This window comes from Thermobia domestica, chromosome 4 (genome assembly GCF_964235325.1).
Source record: "Thermobia domestica chromosome 4, izTheDome1.hap1.1, whole genome shotgun sequence".
Lineage (NCBI taxonomy): Eukaryota > Metazoa > Arthropoda > Insecta > Zygentoma > Lepismatidae > Thermobia > Thermobia domestica.
Window position 1 is genome coordinate 44,108,218 of NC_137457.1, and position 18,458 is coordinate 44,126,675.

Consider the following 18,458-nt stretch of genomic DNA (forward strand, 5'->3'; position numbering starts at 1 on the left):
GCTCCACTTGTCCACATTACTGTCCAGAGCAGCCCCTGGACAAGAAGATAATCTGCATTCGTCTAACTAACATATCCTTTTGTTGTCCTGTCATATGCACTTCATTGGCATTACTTTTTTTCCTGTCCTCATGATTATGAACAAAGTTCATAATGCCCATTAAAATGGAATAAAATGCAATAAAAAACAATAAACTAAAATTATTATCTAAAAATAAAATAAATGATTTATCCGTTTCTCTTCAGTTAACATAGACCATCTCCAATATACTTCCTTCCCCAGTCTCTGCACTTCTGACCCCGGATAGAGAGCGTAACCCTCGCAAGGGAGCTAGCCTTCGACTAGCAAAAAAAAGTATAACAAAAAACTTCCTTCGCTGTGCAGTATCTCAAGGATCGGCTCTGTCACCACTCCTCCATTTTCTCTATGTTTAAGATATGCCTCCACTTCCTGATAAATTTCACCTCTTTCGATATGCTGACGACACTGCCTTTCTTGCCTTAGGATCTACTATTCAATCCATCAATACTGGTATACAGTTAGCAATTAACAATTTTCTTCGCTGGTGCGGCAAATGGCAGCTATCGATCAACGACACAAAAACGCACGCCATTGTCTTCATTCCAACGAAACGAACATCAAGAGTCAGAAGAAATTCTAAACCTTTCTCTACAAGTAGACCAAACTCCCATCCAGGCACGTTCAACTGTAACTTACTTGGTCCTCACATTCGATAAACATCTCATTTGGAAACAACATCTTCCAACAGTCACTACTAAAGCCTACAATAGACTTAACTTATTAAAAAGGCTCACCGGAACCTCCTGGGGACTAAAACGAAACACAATTCTGAACACATACAAGGCCTTTCTACGGCCTGTACTGACTTACGGAAACGTTGCATGGATTGCGGCCACCAGCAAAATTTACGAAAAGTTACTAGTGTTATAACGACATGCTTTCCGCATTGCATATAGAGTCAAACTGCCTATTCCTACAGCAGATTTGTACGACCGGGTTCAGTTTCCTACACTTCAGTTTCATCTTTAAACTTTACGTCTGACATACATGTGCTCTCGTTACAAAACCCAACACCCTTTACTTCTGAATACTATGCACCACTTAGCTCTCCATCCTTCTCCATCTCGATATTACCCTCTACCGCTATCGTTACTCTATAGTCTCTACTGCTACACTCTACCCCCCTGACGCATTAGACCAGGAACTCCTCACAGACTATCATTTGCACGCTGAAACCATCTGCTTCCAAAAGGGCTCCCATTATCTACGTTGAAACCTCGATCAGCCCCTAGGTGAGAAGATATCTTCGTCTGTCTCACTAACACTTATAGTGTTGCGATGTGATGGCACACCTCGCCTCATTCTTCATGCTCATCATTCAAACTCTGTGTAAATATGATATGCCTTACCACTAGGTACCCATTCTTATTATCATATTTCTGCTATTCCAGTTCTGTACAATATTAAATTAAGTGCAATTCCTCGTCAATTTCCTACCAAATGTTAAGGATCGGAAATATCCTTAAGACCTTAAAAATTATTATAATAAAGAACTTCTATGAGACCGTCACAAAATCTCTTAAATCTTCCATTTACGTAATACACTTCCCTAAGAGAGGGCGTAACGCTCTAAAAGGGTGCTAGTCATTATGACTAGCTATGAACGAACGAACGGACTTGAGAGATCACATCATACTGAATCAAGAGGTCTAACTTCTCTTGTGTGAGTTAATATACGAGCGAGGATCAAGTGTTGCAAAACGCATTTCTGAGCAAAGCACACGTACTGCACTTATAAGGTTGACGAAAGTTCTCACTTTCGGAGGGCAGCTTGCTTTTTGAACCTCATCTTGTCGTACTTTCTTTCACCTTCATCCTCATTTGGGCTTCGGCCCTTGGTTACACTCTTACGATGACTGACTCTGGCAAAACCTCTGGACAAATGAATCTTGGCAGACATTCGGGCTTACCATCTGTCTCTCCTTCAATACCCACCACTTCGAAAGCACAACCATCCACTCGTACTCGGGATTTTTCTTGGGACCATGAACAGATCAATGTGTCTCGAGATAGACACCCATCAAGGGAATCGACACAATCCGCGAAACGCATCCGGTCTCTCTCACCTATAACATCAATGGATATCGAGTTTGAACGACTAAATACTGGTGTACCTTCTGCAGTGTCTCCAACTATTTCATCAAATCATACGCCTCTATTTCGTTTCATAGTAACAGATTTTGACGCGGAGTACACGAACCATAAAATGATTTTTCTTCAAATTGCGAAGTATGTTCCTCGGGTGCGAGACACCCTAGTTGAAATCATAAAAACCAAAAATGGCTATATTTTAAAATCTAACGATCCAAAATTTGGTATCACCGTCCGTAATAAAGCTTCTTACGAAATTTTTGGTAAGAACTCTAAACTCACGAAACTCACGGACATGCGAATGAAACAACAGCCACCTCCTAGAAAACTACCATTTCTGTCGGTTGTCATTAGGGGTGTTTCCCTCGAACGAACTGACGCAGAAATCCAAGAGGAATTAACGCAGGAATGCATTTCAGTGGAAAAGTATTCGCATTCTCAATAATTATGGTCCTACATATATGGTACGCATTCTATCATAACGGCAAGATACCATTGACTATCTTCTTAGATTTGGGGCACCCATCTATAAGAAAATTCATCGCGTCGAACCATCTAAAACGCAGGGTCCGCTTCCAATTCGTTGCGAAAAGTGCCAGTTATACCACGACCGCACTACGGCCAATTGTTGTAATCAACCTAAATATGGTTACAGATCCGGACTAAATGACATCAAAACATGCCCCAACTTGAAAGGACCACCTAAATGCAATACATGTGGTAGTGGGCTTCACCCTGCATATAACTATCGTTGTAAGGCAAAACCAGCACCCGCTCCTAAGCATCCGGAACTAACTGTTCCATTAAAAACAGCAGACAAAGCTACACCGCCTAAACAATCGCTATTTCCTCCGTTAACAGTCGAAGATCTCATACGCTATGTTAGTCTGGTGTTACAAAACATTTTCCCTTTTCAACGAGCTCACATCGTTCAACATATAATTTCTGCCGCCAAATCTATTTTTAATATTAATCTTCATGCAACTTATTCTAATAATTATGTATATTTTCACACTGGAATCCTGGAAAGCGCTGTTTAAAACAATCTACAGTCTTCTTCATAATGGGGATTAACTTTCTTTTTGTCAATATTCGATCCTTTTCTCAACATAGAGTGTTACTTGAATCTTTATTAATGGAAGAACATATTAGTGTTATCGCTTTAAATGAAACCGCCTTAAAGCCGAGTATGCTTGCTCGTATTCCTGGATACCAACTGCAACGCTGCGACTTCCAAGATCAAGATTAACGGGTCCAAGGAGGAGTAGCAATAGGATATTTCCCAAAGTACCCAGTTCGAGCCTATACTCCACAAGCTTTAGGTAATCTCCCAGAATACCTATTATTCACTATATACTTTCCATCGATCATTATCAACTTCAGTACAATCAATATTAGACCACGTCAGCGTATCCCATTCGCATATTTCCGATATATAGCCACCAAATTTCGAAATATTATCATCATGGCGGACATTAATATCCACAGTCGTACTGATCGCGAAAAAGCCGACTTTGAGGATTACTTAAGTAACAATCTTCAGCTCCATCTTCATGTTCTTCCTGCACACACCAGGCCTATCAGTCAAACTACACCGGATGTCGACATCACCTCTGTGAATGTCCTTAATGACTGTCAGCTTACAGTACTGGACTCTATTGGCAGCGATCACCATCCAATAAAATTAACTTTCACTCGGGGACAACCCCAACGCCCTGTACTAGCACCTCGTCTAGTTCCGCGGTTTGATAAGGCGAATTGGCCTCATTTCCGGGAAGACCTAGAGCAGTCTGTTTCTACCATAACACCTCCAACTACTTAAACTGAACTTGCTTCCTGTCTTACTGCTATTACTGCTTCAATTAAACTATCACGTATGAGAACATCAACTTTCCTAAGCTCACAGAACATGTTGCATCACTTCTCGCATTGAAACGGGCTATCCGCTATTCCTGAACATACTTCAATCTGATGCTGTCACTGATGCCGCCTATCGCTACAAGCATTCTCCTTTAAATCTACTCATTTCGTTATATGTCCAACATGCAAACCTCACAGAGGACGAACGTGACATCTATGCTATTTATATCATTCATGATCATATTCCTCATGTTTTTCCATCTTAGCACCGACATCCTCACAACTAACAAGGGCATCCCCTTGTGATCATTAGTCCCGAGTCATCAGAAGATTTAACCTGCATCTGTCTAACTAATCTCTTTTTGCTTGTGATGTGCTGGCACTTCATCTCATCTTTCATTTACATTATCTTACATTTTCAATCAGTTAAAATGCTATCTCGTATTATATCTATATCTATCTATCTATCTATATATCTATATATATATATATATATATATATATATATATATATATATATATATATATATATATATATATATACTCTTTTATATATATATATTCTTGCACATTTGCACCTATGTATTCTTCACTTTATTTTCGATATTCACATATCTTTTTATCTTTTCTTGCCTTATTTAAGTTATGTATTTTGTTACATATTTACACTTGGCACCTTGATTGCACTGTTTGGTTTTGTGTCCATATAATAAAGATGAAACATGAAATAAATACCACTGTTAATAATCAAGCTTCCCTTAGACCATCGCATTCTTTTCAATAATATATATTTCTGTACAAAATCACTTGCCAAAGAGAGAGGGCGTAACACTCTGAGAGGCTGGGGAAGTTCATAAATTTTCAAGAAACATGATTTATATAATTAGTAAATTTTCTTTTCTCCTTTCCGTAAATAAAAACTTTAGAGATGCATATCTTTACCTTGAGCAGAACCCAGCCTATCTCATAGCTGTTAATCTGTTAGCTAGGACTAGGTGTAGCATACGCACTTGTGAGCATCACAGACATATGCTATTTAGAGGACTGACGAAAGTTGACACTTTCGGAGGATCGTTCATATTTTTGGAATCTTATCATCATCGTTATCATCTTTTTCATCGCTTTATCATCGCTTCAACACCGCGTCATCACACGGATAGGTTGTGCTGGTCATTAGACCGATGCACAAGAACCTACCGCCGTACGTGGGGCCTCCGGCTCCTGGTTTCTCTCCACTAGACCGTGAAACTTTGTCTCGTTCCAGTCGTACCAGGCATATTTCATGGGGCAGTCAAACCAGTTCGCGAGGAACTAGACCCAGAGAACGAACTGATTCTGGTGACACCGCTCATTCAAGCAAACGACCTCGTGACAGATCTCGGTCTCGTGTGGCAACTAACATGGACTCGGCAATGGACACTGCTTCTGGCTCAGGCTCAAATTTTTATGCAGCAAAGGAACCAATCTTTTCTTTTTTGCTCACCGATTTTGACACAAATATACTCATCCCAAAATGGTATTCCTACAAATAAACAAGTATCTACCTAGAACCAGTATAGAGAATATTGTTAAAACTAGAAATGGCTTTATCATCCGCTCAAAAGACCCGAACTTTGGTATCACACTTCGGAACAAAGCATCATACGAGATCTTTGGCAAAACGGCTAAATTAATCAAACAAGCTCATAGGAAGACAAAACAACCGCCTCCTCCACGAAAACCACCTATTTTTTCCGTTGTTATACGTGGAGTAATACCTGAAATCAGCGATGAAGTTCTTGAAGAACTCAAACAAGAAGGCATTGAGGTGAACAAATGCATTCGAATTAAAAAAAACAATGGTCCTACTTACATGGTGCGTGTTTTGTCCCAAGATCAGACAGCGCTTGACTATTTGTAGCTCATGGAGCTCCTATCTATAAGAAACTCCATAGAGTCAAGCCGTCCAAGACCCCGGGGCCTTTGCCAATTCGGTGTGACAAATGCCAAACTTATAACTCACACTTTACTCGCCAGTGCCCAAATCCATCTAAATGTGGCTATTGTGGTGAATCTCACGACACCAAAGCATGCAAAGATCAGCAGCAACAAGCACACTGCTCTACTTGCAATGAAAACCATCCAACATGCAGTTACCGCTGTAAGGGAAAACCTCAGGCACAACCACAACGTCCAGAACTGACAGTGCTAGTACAAAGTTTTGACAAAGCCACACCACCCTTACAATCTCTTGCTCAACCTCTCACTGTTGAAGATCTTCTTCGTTATATCACCATTGTGCTACAAAATGTTTTTACTTTCCAACGGGAGCATATTCTTCGTGTAGCCATATCAACAGCCAAATCTCTGTTCAATCTTAACTTTACTGCTACATATTCAGGATCTTTCGTTTACTTCCATATCGCACCTTTAGAGACAGAATGGTGGTAAACCAATAACCAATATGGCGGTATATATTATGGCTCTTGCTTTACTATTCGTTAACATCAGATCATTTCAACAACACAAAGTACTTCTAGAACCTCTTCTGTTAGAAGAAAAAATTGATATCGTAGATTTCAACGGAACAGCCTTAAAACCAGCGTCTTCTGCACGAATTTCTGGTTACCAACTTCAACTCTGCGACTACCACGATGTACGAGCACGCGCTCAAGGAGAGGTGTTGATTGGCTTTTCTCCCAAACGGCCTTATAGACAATACAATCCTACTGCATTTGCAAAACTGCCTGAATATCTCTTATTTTCTATATACTACCCTTCTTTTACTGTTAATGTAGCTACCATATATATACGGCCTGTTCACCCAATACCTTACACCATTTTCGATTATATAGCCCATAACTTTAAAAACATAATCATCATGGCTGACATAAATATCCATAGCAGAAGTGCAAGGGAGAAACAACGGTTCATGGACTTTGTTTCAACTAGACTACAACTTATCATTCATAATCTTCCTGGTCCTACTCGACCAGCCAGCCAAACAACCCCGGATGTACTGATTACGTCTCTCGCACTTATAAATGATTGCGAGTTGAAGGTTCTTGGTACGATTGGAAGCGATCACTGCCCAATCAAACTAACCATCAAGAAGACACAAAGTAATTTACAAAAGCTACAACCACAACTTGTCCGCCGTTATGATAAAGCTGATTGGCCTCAATTTCGGCACACTGTAAATAACCCTGTTTCCACTTCTCAACCACCAACTTCAGAAACCGAAATGTACAATGTTGTAAACCACATCACAGATGCTTTACATACTGGTGCTCAACAAGCTATTCCTGGGGAGAAAATTTATCCTTCTAAGCCAAAATTGCCTCGACAATATCTTCCTCTAATTCAGAAATCACGCCAACAATTTCGAGAATATAAACGAACCGGCAATCAAGAATGTCTCCGTCAACACAGACAATGGCAAAGCACTGTTACAAATTATCTCATAGCATATAAACGTCGCAACTGGATCAGCGGATATAAGAAACTAACCGATGAAGCCTCACCAAACCGATATTGGAAAACCTTTCATAGACTCACAGGTAAAAGCACTAAACTATAGTACCCTCTGTTGGACAATGATGTCCCTCTTTTTACCGACCAAAATAAGGCTAACGCATTCGCAACACAATTACAAATGGTCTTTACGCCTGCAATGTCATATATTTCTCATAACTGCGCAGATTTGTCTACTCTCCCAGCTCTTCAACCATCACTCTCACACGTCATAGATAACGACCATCCTCTTACAGCACCAATCACTACTCAAGAACTTCAACGCGCACTTCGTCAGAAACGAAACACTGCACTAGGCATCGATCATGTTTCCTACCGGCTCCTAAAAGAAGCTACACTCACTTTACTTACACTACCTGTTTCTCCCTATAACTTCATTCCGCGCACCGACTTCTACCCAATGGATTGGAAGGTATAGAAAATTTGCATGTTTCTTAAGCCTCATAAACCAGCGCATGCTGTGTCTTCTTATCGCCCAATACAAGTGAAAACAGTGTTCAGTAAACTGTTTGAGAAAATACTTGTCCATCGGCTCCATTTGCATATTCAAGAACATAACTTACTGCCCATACACCATGCAGGTTTTCTAACAGGTTTTTCCATTAACGACCAGTTACTTCGGCTGTCTGCACTAATAACAAACCAATGTAACAAGGGCTTTCTATCTTGCCTTGAATTAATGGACCTTGAAAAGGCTTTCGATAAAGTGTGGCACTATGGGCTTATACAAAAAGTATAGAAACTAAACTCCCCTGTCTGCTACTTACGTTTCATATATTCATTTCTGACTAATTGAATATGATATGTGTACATAGGATCTGCCATCTCACATCCCATCTTTCCGTATTGTGGCGTTCCACAGGGCTCTGCCCTTAGCCCACCATTATATATACTGTATGATTCTGATATACCTAAACCTATGCAAAACGTGTACTTATTTCAATATGCCGATGACACGGCTTTTCTAGCTCTTTGCAAAACTTTGCATCAGATTAGCATGAGATTACAATCCACTCTCTGTGAATTTATGCAATGGTGTAAAACTTGGAAACTTATTATAAAGGGTGATAAAACATAAGCGTTATTCTTTTTACCTCTGAAACGCCGCTCCAAGGTTCATCGCAACCCGCGAAACCTCAAAGTCACGCTTAATGAACATTCTCTGCAAACAACATCTACGGCAAAATATCTCGGGGTTGTATTCGGCACAAAACTCAACTGGAAGGCTCATCTTGAAAAAATATCACAAAAGCCTAATATCCGGCTCAACCTTCTACGTCGGCTAACTGGAACTACTTGGGGATTAAACGCCCCATTGCTACTAATTACATATAAAATGTTCCTTAGGCCTATCTTAACGTTTGGTCACATTGCTTGGTGCAATGCTCCAACAAAGTTCTACGACCGTTTATCGATATTGGAACGCCATGCCATCCGACTTGCATATCGTATAAAGTTGCCATATCCGAACTTCCTGACATATGAACATATCAACTTCCCTCACCTTATTCAACATATTGAATACTATCCCGCATACATGCGAAATACATACTATCCCGCATACCAGCCTCCCATCAATTACTTCTTGATACTTTACAGGCTGATGCAGAAACTGACGCACCATATAAATATTTACATTCAGCATTAAACATTCTTCTCACGTTTTATCTAAAAACCACACATCCTACAGCTGAAGGACACGACATCTTTAATATATATCATATACCCGATCATCTTCCTCATTTGTTTCCATTGTAGCACAAAGTCTGACTTCAATATTAACTTTGTTCTCCCCCTTGTTTCCATCAGTCTCGAGTCGCCCCGAGACAGAAGAACTAACCTGCATTCGTATACCTAACACTGTGTTTGTGACTGTGGCGTGTATGCATTGCATTTTATTTTACATCATCTTCTTTATTTCTTAAAAGCACCACACTTTGTTTCTATACCAAAGTTTTTTTTTCTGTTTATAACTGCACCATTTAGACGTTTGTTGCTTTCTTGTATGAACATTTCTCTTTATTCAGTTATCTAATATTTTGTTTGTTGTATTTTTTCAGCACTGTTTGTTTATAAAACTACTCTTAGACCATCCTCAATTATTTAATCCGTAAATGTCGTAAATACTGTGCCAAAGAGAGGGCGTAACCCTTTAATGGCTACGGTTAAGGAGACGTACTGCAAAAACATTTATTCTTTTGTACTGCAAATCCATGAACAAAGTACAACCTACCAATCCCTAACTCTATTACACTAATAAAAAAACTTGAGAGATAGTGATTAAGGCATTACCGCTCTCAATCTCTTCATGTGACCTTTTCGATTCGTAAATTTCTTATGTGATAGTTTGGGGCTAGCTAGTCGTTTGTCTTGAACCACGATCCAATTTTGGATATGCTCTGCCTAAATTACATGGTGTAATGTGAATATTGAAAAGTTACCTGCAAATGAAAATAGCTGCAAATAAATTCATCACATAACTTATTTATTGGTATTACACGATATTCTTAATTTTTATTTAATATTTACACATAACATACCGACGTTCCAAGACGTCAGATGTTATATTTTAAACCAAATAATTACTTATGTAGTGAAATAATTTTCTCTATCTACCTATCTACACACACACACACACACACACACACACACATATATATATATATATATATATATATATATATATATATATATATATATGTGTGTGTGTGTGTGTGTGTAGATAGGTAGACAGAGAAAATTATTTCACTGCACTATATATATTGGTTGCGTTCCAACTGCCCTATATTTGTAAATTATATTTATTGTTGCCATCGGGATTTTCTGGCTGCCGTATGCGGTGGTCCAATCAAAACCCTTGTTATTCGCACTCAGTCATTATAAGACCTAAAAGCATACTATGTACATAAACAGTTTATGGTTGTGAACAGGCAGCGCCTGGTTCTTCTGCTTATCAAGATCAAAAAGTGGTAGAAAATAGAATTTCTAAAATATATAATACTCATACTGGTACTAATTGGACTGATACTGGTAAGAAATATATTCATTTGCATTTCGTGCATATTCCGTATTTAGCGCCACTCTGGCACAACGTATATTGTAGCTGTATAGGCTCTTGTAGGTCTATCGATGTGAGGGACGAGGCCATGTTGCCAGCACTGGTTGTGATAAGACAATGCTGTGCTGCTTTTGTCTCCTTTCTTCTTCTTCTTCTTCTACTTCATCATCTTTGTTATTCTTTTTCCTCGTTTGCCATTTGCCTCTTTTGCCTCGTTAATAAATTAGTTTAACTATTGAAAAAAAGAGAAAATAAAACTTTACATGTAAGATTAAATGTAAATTAGTCGAGGACATAACTACTCACAGTGTTGATTACAGATTTCCTAGCGCGAGGAATTTAATTACAATAGATGTGTAAAAGCAGTACTGCGATATTACTGGTAATTAACATTGAAAAGTTAGGAGGTAATATTTATTACATAATTTTCCCGGGCGGGAGAAAGGATTGAAGAAACGATTGGTGAATATAGTACTGTCTAAATCCTGAAGAGCCTGGAGGAAATGCACTGGAAGGAACACAATCACGGGCAATCACTGACTGCCATTTCAATTATGTGTTTTATGATGTTATGTCATTGTCCCCATCATTCCCCTGCCCTCAAACCTGGCACGGATACATATATTCTATGCACAAGTTTTGTGCTAGTTTTCTGAGGAAACCCAGAGTTTTGTGCTCTCATCGTTTTCGAGTTAGTTAATTACTTAAATTTAGGAGCCCCTTTCAACAGCGAGGTTATAAGTTGTACTTACTTCTTAAAACTTATGTGTACTTTCAAAGTAAAAAATAAACACAAATAAAAATTATAAGAAAATCATAAATCCCTCAGAAAAGCTTAAGAACATGATGAAAAATTACAGAAATCTCTCTGTCGCCCTCCTATGTCTTGATGCTATTAAAAGCACTAACACTAAGATCTTTTAAAACACTAAAAAAACTCTATATTGTCACCTACAATGTTGGTGGGGAATAGAGTAGTTTTTTCTTAACACATGAGTTTATATTAATTAAATTCAAAATTTCCGTTCCAATTTCTTCTTACACAATATCTAAAATATCACTTCTGAAAACTATTGATTCGACTTTAATGTTATATTCGTCACTTTTAAAATGGAACACTTCCCAACTCCTCGGGGATGACCATAGAACGGCATTTAAACTGTCATCATACATCTCAGCGACTGACTATGAATTCAACACGAATATCGATCTTGGAAATAATTTTTAAAATATCATCCCATCCCCAATCCATAAGGTGCTAGGGATTCGTTAGCTTCACGAGTATTTCTTTTCAGATTGTAAGTTATAAATATGTATCAAATTTAGTTGGAATTTACTTTAAAGTTAATAGAGGCGACTCTTGAGCCGGAAGTGCCAGAAATTTACCTTGTTCGGTATAAGATTGAACACTATAGAGCTAAGCCAATCCCAGATAGCTAATAACGGTTTTGCCAATCGATTAGGCGGTCTAAGAATGCCTATCATCTCTATTCATAACCTATAACTAAAACAAGAAATGGTAGGATTGTACATTTCATGTTTTTTAACATTATCAGTTAATCATAGCAGGAATATAATTATGTCAACAATCCAATCTCTCTGCTAACACCGGAATGGCATAAATCTACGATCAATTGCGATTTCATTATTAATTGAGAAAATATTGCGTGAGCGTCCTTAGTGTCTTCACCACAGTTTATTCAATAATAAACTACTGCTAGTTGGGGATTTTGCTCTCAGACAGCAAATTTGTTCGGTCTGAGGTTTTGCATCTCAAACCTTCAATCATATTTGCTCTGCCTACACTCTTGCACCTCAAATACCTGCAAGTATACTGACTTTCATTTCTAATATTTGTGTGCTTCCCTCCCAGGCCACCACGATTGTTCGGCCTATCTCCTTGCACTTTATAAATACGCAAGCATACCAATTTCACTTCAAATACCTGTCTCCAACATTTACGGTATCACAGGATATATATATATACATGTTAGTATAATAATTACTGTAACCACAGCCTCTTTTCTGTTCCAAACCCTTTTCTTCCTTTCTAGATCACAATCAAAAAGGCTGAAACATGTATCTAATTATTACGATTACGCAGTAAGATTTATAATAATATTGTACAGTTAGAACGTTCGTCCGATTGTCCATTACACCGCACGAAAACTCTTGTAAAATCCGAATTTAACTTCTGTTCTTTGCAGTTGACAGCTAGAGTAATTATCTCCAAAGACTTCGTTAATAGAGGTGGATAAAAAACCAGGACTGTTAGAAATAAACCATTTTTGCTTTCAACGATGATTACTGTAGTTCAAGAAGGTTGATAGATAGTAAGAAACGGTTTTCGGCAGTCGATTTTGCATCTCAAGAATACCTTTCTTCTCCATCCTTAATACTGTATTCAAACCGAAAGAGGTAGAAATACAATCTTGTGGTGTAATACAATCTTGTGTTACGTTTAAGTAATGTTTCCTAGTAACACATTATATTTTTCCAACTAACTGTAACGGTAACACGTTACAAATTTTATGTAATGTAACTAGTCTGAAAAACTTTCTTCGTTGCATTTCGATTTTTCTAAAACAAATATGTCTTTCCTGTAAATGATTTTTTTAAAGAATAGAATAATGGAACATGAACTACGTAGCCCTATGTCAGTGACCTATAGTCACCGACACAGAGAGAAACAGATAAGATCATTGTACCTCTTACTGTTTTTGGAAGATTAGGACGACCTCAGGGAAATCACGTGTACTGATTGCAAGCACCTGAAAGATTTAGTCATAGATTTAACAACTGCAAATCAACATTCAGTGTGTGAACTACTACTACAATTGTACCGGAAATCTATTTTACTTTGAATTGTGTTCTTTTTGTAAAGATGGAGAAGGAAACTATTTTACCGTTCTGACATTTGAATGAATACTTTTCCTTAAAACCTTAGGCTAATGGTGGATAGATAGGAAATTAGTTTAACAGAAAAATAATAAACAGCCACTTTTTCTGATGCATAGGAATAGACACGACTCGACTCGTATTCAAGTTGTTTCAACTAGAGTCTAAGATAATTTTCTTGAGTCGAGTTCAGAACCGATTAAGAGTTTTTGACTTCGAGTTTTGACTCGAGTCGAGTTTGAAAATGGGTCGCTCGTTCAGCTGGTTTTAGCCTGATTTCACTGGTAAGTGAAAGTCATGAGAAATGAAAGCAATAATACTGAATACTTCTAGGGTTGCTCACGAGAGGGAACTGCCCGAATCTCGTCTTGTCCCGTTAACAAGACCCCAAGAGATTTTATAACGAACTTACATCGGTTCGACTCAACTGAGCGGTGGCTCAACCCACCTTGCTTCGAGTGAACCATCGGCTCGAGCTGGCTTGGGTGGAATGAGAAATCTGCTCTGTTCAGCTCAACTGAGCCGAAGGTTCTAGCAGGCTTTGTTGGCTTAGCTGTTGGTTCGGATGATTTCTCGGCTCGGCTCGATCGTGAATGTGCTGCTTAAGTTGTCAATTCAAAACCTTGGCCGAGCAGTTTTGAACATATTTGGCTGGCACCATGTAACTTTCAACGTTCTCATCATTCAACAATAGTATGCCATCTTTGTGATATTCCATCTGCTTTGATATCTGATCTTCATATCAGAAATATATTTGTGAAATCTTTCTGATTGCTCTTCACTTTCCTCGTCAATTTTAACAAGACAAAGGTAGAGATGATACTGTAGAAAATGTATCTTGCTGTTTATGTTACACACAAGTGCGCGAAAATGGGACAACATATCTTCTACAATTGTTACATAAGTGTTTATTGTTTGCAGCAAAGTTACGTACAACATTTTTTGAAACTTATCCAGGCATTCTTTTAAAAGTTGATCAATTAATTTTCAAATGGTTCATCTACTAACCAATTTCTAATTTGTTGCCCTGTAAAATTGCCTTCCGAAAGTTTTGCTGCACTCAGTGATGGAAACGTTTAAACTATATATTGAACACACTGTCCATTCTTGTCCACTACTTGCACAAATTGCTTCATAATTCCTAGTTTCAAATGAAGTGGTGGAAGTAGCACTTTATTGCAATCAATTAGTGGAAAGTGCATTGTACTTTTCTTCCCTGCAAACAAACCTCAATACCGAGGCCCCCCTCTCACATTTCAGTGATTGTCTCTGGCCCAGCTATCCCATTTACATAAAAAGCATGGGTATTTTGTATATCCTGGCTGCATTCCTATTAGAAGACGTATGACTTTAAAGTCCCCGAAAGCAGAAAATCTGTCTTCTCACTATTTTAATTTACAAAGTATAAATTTCAAGTTATTGTACGTTTCTTTCCATGTAACAGAGCATGCTACAGGAATTGATCCAAGTTTGTTTCCATTATGCAGAGGAACTTCTTTTAGGCCTGTTTTGGAAATATACATATATACATTCTGACATTTGAATGTGAATGTGAATGTGAATGTGAATATCCATTTGAATATATACATTCTGAGCACAGAAACAGTACCTGATTTTAAAGTGCCATATAATTAACATTTAATTGAATATTTAAATGAAATTTGGTACAGAGCTCAAAATATTTTCTGATCTATCTTTTCAGAATCCTAGTTCTGACCAGGTCAGCTAGAGGGCAGTATCATCAAAAATGGCGTTCACCCCACAGCAACGAAGCAGGTGCGTTTAGAATTTGTAAAAACAAGCAGCTTTGTGAGAGTGCTGAGTGATTTCAAACGAAATTTTAATGCTTATCCACCCACACACAAATCCATTGTGAAGTGGCATAGAAAGTTTATTCAGACGCGGTGCATTTGTGATCAAATAAAAGGACATTTAAGGCAACGTCCAGTCTCCGAGAAAACTGTGGAGCGCGTAAGAGCAGTCTCCGTACACAGCCCACAGAAATCTAAACGTGAAGCTAGCAGAGATTTGCAGATACCACAAACAACAGTAAGTGTATGCACCTCCACTACCAGCAACTCTGAACGATCTCCAAGAATGTATCAGTGATGTTGTCAACTCCATCATTCCGGATATGCTTCACAAGGTGTGGTAGGAGCTAGATTACCGCCTCGATATTCCCCGCGTTACAGGTGGCGCGCACATCGATTGTTTGTGATTTCCATTATTGCTACAAAAACTTTTGAGTTAATGTATCACTGTTCAAAATTTCAGCAAAATATTCCTTCGCATATTAAATTTACACTAATTTGAAACCTGGGACTGTGCTCTCCTTGTATATATATATACAAGGTGACCACATTCCCAGGTTCCTACGTGCTATATATAATTTTGTTGTGCTACGTGCGAACCATACACACTTGCTGCGTTCCTCTGAGTCTCGGCTGCCAAGGTTATCTGAATGAGTACGAATCAAATAGACCTATTGTTTGTTGTATGATTTTTTGGGTTCGTGTAGGGAATTACAGGAGACAAAGCACTTGCGATTGCCAGGATTGGACCGCCAAGCCAATCTAAATTGCATATCCCGCTGCAATGCGTTCTAACGAGTCATCTGGAGGTACCCTGTAGTTACGCCAACTTAGATGAACAAAACATATATTATTCGTAGTTTATCGCTAAGTATACCAGAATCATGAGACTTTGGTTCTGGATCTGACCTAGACGAATTCTGGTTGAATAAAGCTCATTTCAAACTTTTGCAGTCAACAATATATATAACAAAATACCCCCCCCCCCTCTGAGCAGGCATGTACAGATGGCGCTAACAAGAAAGAGGATCATACTCAAGATACAGCTTCACTTATTCACCACCACTTCTGAAAATATTTGTAAGCAGTGATATTCTCTGATCGCTCTATAATTATGTTGCTACATGTTTTTTTTAAGGAGCTTATATTTTTTTCTCTTTATGTTACAGGGTGTGTCTGCTGGCACGACATTTGGGGTAAGTACTTATAATCATTTACTTGCTTTTCTTGTTTAGCAGTGAAACTGTGATTGTTTTTTACTTCTATAGTCTCATACAGAGTCCCAACGAAAATCATCCACTGCATCGTTTATTGATGCGGACGGGCTATAAAGCAAGTCGTCAAATTTGGGATATTCTAGCACATTCTGAAACGTGTATTTGATACAGTTAATGAAATTTGTACCCACTCATCAATATCTCTTGTTTTGTTTCTATCCACTTTTTGAATACAGAGTGGCAAAGTGTAGCGTTCGTATGCCACTATAGGCAAATTCTTTTATTTACTATCTTGCTTTCTTTATCTGGAGGGATTTTACAACTTTGCGTGTTTTCACGCTGTTCCGTGCCTTATGTCCATGTAAATCAAGGGTATAATACTCGAACTTGACACGTACCAAGGACTCTTTTAAGTGCCTACATAGGACGAACAGAAAATATGAAATTAAAATCGCACACAAATATGATACCTAAATTTTCTAAGAAAGTACGTAAAAGCCTACTTTGAAATTGACTTCCATACTTTTTTCGATACTGCCATTTATAGATGTTTAGTGGCTTACACCGTTTTGGTTCTTGGCCTGTTTTCTTCATTTCCATCTAAGTCGTATTATTGACAAGACCTAAGATGTCAGAACATTGGTTGCCTTATTTCACGGTTGTCTGCACCAGTACTTTTTTAAAACTCCTTAATCTTATAGACACTTCCTTCTACGCCGTGTTTTCTACCGTTTTTCTACGGGAACACTTTCTTGATTTTTTGCATTCGCTCAGCCGTGTTACTGTCAGCCGGTGACTTGAGCATTCAAATCCGGCGAAGTATCATCATTGCGAATGATTTCTCTTTTGGGTTTATTTATTTCATAATTTTAAAGAAGGAAAGAGAAGGGAAAAAGAACGTGAAAGTAAAACAAGGGATTGAACAAAAAATAAAAGATAAAACGAACAAACAAAAAATATAACTAAACTTAATATTTGCTTAACTCTACTCTCATTTCTGGTTTTGTGAGATTTTTTTTGTTTTATTGAGTTTGAGTTTGTTGCGTGTGTGTTGTTTTGAATGCGATATGTTTTGTGTTTTGGTGGTTTCCATTTGGTCATCTCTTTCTTTCTTCTTTTTTTCAGGTTTTCACTCTGTATGTTTGGTGTGTCTGGTTTCTGCCTGCATTTCTCTCCTGTGTGTTCTGTTTCATATTTTCCCTGTTTACACTGGCTTTTCATCTGTATTATTTCCTCTTGTCACTATTCTACATCAACACTACACTACACTCACTACAGACATTGACACTGACTGCTTCTGATGAAATCACTACTATCAGCAACTAATACTTACACTAAAAAACACAAACACTACACTTACTTTTATCTAAATTCTCACATTTTCAAAGTTTTAATTTGCCTATCCTTCTATATAAGCGTTTCCTGTTACTTTTGCTTTGATGCTTTTGTGTTCTCAGTTGCGTGTCATTGTCAGTTTTAACACATTTGTGCTGGCTTGAGGCCCGGGGGCCACTCAGAGCACTTAGTACAGGAACTGGTCCGTTTTATTCTTCGGCCGGCACGACCGGAATGGGCCGTCCTATTGGAGAGAATTGCTGTATGTTTTCTTTCTGAAACACTATCCTCGCTTCCCCTCCACTCGTGCACTCGAGCAACATTCGCTCTTCCACCATAGTTCCTTTCCAAACTGAGAGGCTGGAGGTGCAGCACGCATTCTGGTCCTCTGCGAAAGCGCGGTAATCCAGTGCTTAGTTTCCAGGAGTCTTTCTCCTGTCCGAAGACTTCACATATTCTTCCACTTGCATTCGTCCTTCTATTCTTCTTCTGTAAGTTTTTCATCTTAGTTCGGAGTATTCGTTTGTCAAAATTTTCAATTTTTTGCAGTCTTCCTATACTTCTACTATTTCTTTCAGCGGTTTTTCTCTTATT

At 38.3% G+C, this 18,458-nt stretch overlaps 1 long non-coding RNA gene across 1 annotated transcript in view; it reads left to right on the plus strand.

Annotated features, from left to right (window-relative positions):
- The window catches only part of LOC145682736 (uncharacterized), a 444,150-nt gene extending 427,628 nt beyond the window's left edge, over nt 1-16,522 (plus strand). The window contains exon 7 of the long non-coding RNA XR_014130951.1: nt 16,482-16,522. This is a non-coding gene — a long non-coding RNA (uncharacterized LOC145682736). The remainder of the gene's footprint in view (nt 1-16,481) is intronic.
- The last annotated feature ends 1,936 nt before the right edge of the window (nt 16,523-18,458 follow it).